The sequence below is a fragment of the Sabethes cyaneus genome, chromosome 1 (assembly GCF_943734655.1).
Source record: "Sabethes cyaneus chromosome 1, idSabCyanKW18_F2, whole genome shotgun sequence".
In the NCBI taxonomy this organism is placed as follows: domain Eukaryota; kingdom Metazoa; phylum Arthropoda; class Insecta; order Diptera; family Culicidae; genus Sabethes; species Sabethes cyaneus.
The window spans coordinates 96,729,734-96,733,713 of record NC_071353.1 but is presented as its reverse complement, the minus strand read 5'-3'; positions in this window follow the sequence as shown (position 1 = coordinate 96,733,713).

The following is a 3,980-nucleotide window of genomic DNA, read 5'->3' as shown; positions in this document are numbered from 1 at the left end:
TAAATAACGAGTCCGTGAAGCGTTATTCGCAACACACTACCAAGCACTTCAAAAGACCTCAATGAACTAGCGAGCTGCAGTGATAATACTCTTACTTTTGATGAATCCCTCTACCGCCACGAAGCGACGCTCTCCGTGCTCAGTCTGCTGCCGGGTGTGCATGGGTGTCGCATAATGTCTGGCGTGATGCTTGCTCTATACACACAGGTAGGTAGATGGGGTCTGTTGGAGCATGACGGTATCTTAATACGCCAATCGAGGTAAGACTGATGTCGGACGCCACGCTGCCATGAAATCTCTATTTATAGTACACGCATAAATCTAGAGTCCCCTCTGTCACTTTGGAGTATTGCATTTTTTAGTCCGAATTTTTGTACAAAATGAACGGTTCATCAAGAATCTGCTATAGTTCAAATTTCCAAAACTAAAAAATTCGTGATTTTAGGACCCGAACGTGTTTAGCTAATATTGCTGATAATATTCTGAAATCACCCTGTTTATATATTGAGCTAATTACACTTGAAAATAATCGACGAATAAAATGATTTATGTTTTATCGTGCCTAGTTCCACACTCATGTTTATGCGTGTACTAAACATAGATTCATGGCGGTGTTGGATACCCAGACCCGCACCTACGTACCTACAGTGGTTGCAATGTCCGGACTAGCGACAATGAAATATTTTATGAATGAAAAACTAAGAACTAATAATGCATTTATTCTGCATTTATTCTCACCTTTGTAAGCTTCCTAATCATTTTAAATTTATAATATTATAGCTACCTAATTATTACAATAATTTTTTTGAATACATATCATATACTGGTTGCGGACCTGATGTTAACACAATCCTCCACGTTTGGTGTTGTAGATATGACGTTCAAGTATATAGGTATACTTCGATGTGACGTGATTTGCATAAGACAGACCATGATCCTAAAAATCTAAAAGCTTCTATTTACCGACTGAACACAATGAATGTTTTACTTGGGAATTGTTCTTTATTTTCTTCATAGTTGTGAAAATAGTTTGTATATTATTTCATTTAAAAAGCAAAACGTTAGCGTGCAATACTTGTTCCGTGAAGCATTTACAAATCTTTCTAAAAAATCTGAATGGATCGGTTATTGCTTTTCTTTACTTTTTTCATTTTTGATAGATGAATACAACCCAAAACTGGTAATGCCTACAAGTTGCAAAATTATATTTACACCTGCCAATGCACAACCCAATATATGTTTGGTCTATATATCGAAAATTTCCAGTTCATTTAATTAATCATCCCGAACAGACGCGAATAGCAAAATAATATCAAGCTGTGTTATGGAAATCGAACAACTCGCATCAAAATTTGGTTTTGTGATGGCTGACATAGTTGGAAAAATAACAAAAATAATATCAAAATTTTGCTCTTTAAGGCCACAAGACCTACTTGTATTATTTCAAACAAAGTAATAACATGACTATAATCAGAGTTTAGAATGACATGTTTTAGTATTATTATGGTATTGAATAACAAATGCAGTGAGATATTAAGAATTTATTTTTTAAAATATATCGAATACCATGCTGAATCAATATCCGGACACTTAAGCAGGTCATATGCCTAATATGCTCCGTAAACAATAATTTCGCAATATTTTAGTAATTGCTTATTTGTACTATTAGCAAATATCAAGCACGTCAATTTTACAATGAAAACTTAATAAAATACATTTAAATAAGAGAAATAAACAGGCTTGTCTTGTTCATAAATCGAAATCCGGACATCTCACATCTCAGTGAATCAATATCCGAACACTTTTGAATCGTTTTCCGGACAGGCAAATCTCTCTCGTATTTTGTCTAAGAAATGTATGCCTATAAGGAAATTTCTTATAACTTGTATATATTAAAAAATCATTTCTCTATACAATTTTTTTACTTTTAATGCCACTTTGGTGTCATTAACGGTACGATTTTAGTCAAGTGCTATACTGACCCACTTACCTAACCAGAGAACGAGAGTGATTACTATAAGTACTTCTACATTAAATGCCTTAAAGTATTTTGGATTTCCAAATAATTTGAAGGTTCCATGGATCAAGACTCCTTCTCTTATTACACCTTCTGCCTGGTTCAACGTGTCCTTTCACATTTTCTAAGAAAAATATTAGGTAGTTACCATCAATAGTCAAACATGTCCGGATTTAAAAACATGGTTTTAAATCCGGACAAGCGTGAAAATTTGCATGTAGGGGTTTTTGGGGCCAGGGAAGGTTCTTATGATGGCTAGAGACTGGATTTCTGTCTGACTGTCCGTATGTATGGAGACAAGAATTTTTTCTATGGTGAATTGAGACCCCTCCCCTCTATTGAAGGGGAATTATGACACCTCTCCCCTTTACGAGGGGGGGGGGGGCTCCCATACAAATGAAACACAAATTTCCTCATAACTCGAGAACTAATCAAGCAAATGGAATCAAATTTGACATGTGAAGGTTTTTGGAGGCAATTTTTTTTCTATGGTGAATTGAAACCCCTTCCCTCTTTAGGAGGGGAGGTATATCCCCTCCCCCTTCAATAGTGGGGAGGCTCCTATACAAATGAAATACAAATATCCTCATAACTAGAGAACTAATCAAGCAAATGGAACCAAATTTGACATGTGGGGGGTTTTGGAGACAGGATTTTTTATGATGGTTTGAGACCCCGCACCCCTGTGGTAGGGGAATAAGGACTCTCATGCAAAAGCAGAAATTTTTGCGTAACTCAAAAACTAATCAAACTCGAGAGATTTTCGACTCTTTCATAAAACATTAATCAATAATAAGACCACCAAAAACTATCAATAGTAACATGAGATAATTCAGCGCGAGACGGCCACAGACCGCGAGTGTTGCCGGCGACCTGCTGTCGGAAGCGCCGGCTACTGTGCGGGGGGGCAGCTCCCCGTAGAGATCACCTCTATCTAGGTTTATTTATTTTCCTAAATCTACTGACCTCTATTACTTTCCTTCAATTGGGTCACCCCTGCGAAATGGTACTTTCTACGAAAAGATTTTCCGTGAAATGGTACATCCCGCGTAAGGTTTTTCGCGAAATTGTATGGACCTATCGCCATGATTTTGAAAAATTCTCTTCAGATTCATTTTATGTAAATCGATAGTCCTTCTTTGTAATTAAACCTTCAAAGTGATACCACTGAAGAGTTTCTGTGCCGCTAGAATTTTAAAATTATCATAGGTGTTAAATACACGGTCGAATCAACTCTAACTATGCAATTTTTAGGTCCCACTTGCTCCGGGTACCTTATGGGTTTTTGGCTACGTGTTCATTAATTTATATGAATTTCAGTTTACGTCGAATGTGAGATTCATTTTTTCGTTCTGTGTGGTAAGCATTCATGCATCTGACGCTCGGATTCAAATCCTAATCCTGTAGAAGTCACGAATGACCCAAGCTGTTGAAATGACTATAAACAAAATAAAACATAAGTACAGTAAATTACACTTATAAATATTTACGCACCCTAGAAAAGAAAACATAAAAATTTTTCACAGCACGTTCTTGTAAATTTTATAAATAAAGATTTTGATAACTGATATTTAAAAACATTTCAGTTTACGTCGAATGTGAGATTCATTCTTTTGTTCTGTGTATGCTATACTATGCATATTGCTCAAAATTGTCAGTCAATCTGCCTTGATATACAATTTTAATAGGGTAACCAACCTATTTTGGACCCCATCAGCAGCTGTACATAATTTGGACACTTACAGCAAAATCAAATGGAAGTGTCCAAATTATGTAGAGCTGTTGATGGGGTCCGAAATACGTTGGTTACCGTAATACAGTATTTTAACATTACTATTAAATTAGATATGAACCGCGTATAATATTACGGTTTGTACAGGGTCTAGGTATCGTAACTGTTTCGGCAAAATGTGCAACAGTCCATCGAAAGCCAGTGTTATATTGCTACCGTATCAATAGTCAA